This window comes from Morone saxatilis, unplaced genomic scaffold (assembly GCF_004916995.1).
Source record: "Morone saxatilis isolate NCDOM2014 unplaced genomic scaffold, NCSU_SB_2.0 Contig17, whole genome shotgun sequence".
Classification (NCBI taxonomy): Eukaryota; Metazoa; Chordata; class Actinopteri; family Moronidae; genus Morone; species Morone saxatilis.
This window is the reverse complement of record NW_023339729.1, coordinates 28,668,657-28,669,033: the sequence shown is the minus strand read 5'-3', so window position 1 is coordinate 28,669,033 and position 377 is coordinate 28,668,657. Positions and strand designations below refer to the sequence as shown.

Sequence of the window (377 nt, the reverse complement as noted above, 5' to 3'; positions counted from 1 at the left end):
GTTTTCAGACATTCAATCCCATCCTTAAATAACCTTCATTTTTCCTAAATCGCTCTTGGGTTTAAGATCAGGTTTTCGGTTAAAGATAGATAGAAAGATCTTTGACTGTGAATGGGATGTGATGAGCTACTGGGCGCTGTTCCTCCATGACCTTAAAACGCCTTTGATTTTGAACATGCAGAGCCTGATGATGCAGCAGATCTCTCCCTCTCTCCTCTTTGCGTCGCTGGAGGAGAGAGGGGAAACGTGTCCCATTTCATCTCTGCAGTGCAAACAGCGGAATGCAGCACGCAGACACACACACACACACACACACACACACACACTGTCAATGCTTTGTCAAATCTGACAACTGAAATTTTACCATTTTAAAACAT

The 377-nt window shown here is 43.5% G+C and overlaps 2 protein-coding genes across 3 annotated transcripts in view; one reads left to right on the top strand and one right to left on the bottom strand.

Moving 5' to 3' along the window:
• LOC118327159 (bifunctional apoptosis regulator-like) overlaps positions 1–377 on the bottom strand; it is a 337,943-nt gene that overhangs the window by 229,535 nt on the left and 108,031 nt on the right. The window lies entirely within an intron of this gene.
• soul5l (heme-binding protein soul5, like) overlaps positions 1–377 on the top strand; it is a gene marked incomplete in the record, with an annotated part of 6,892 nt that overhangs the window by 489 nt on the left and 6,026 nt on the right.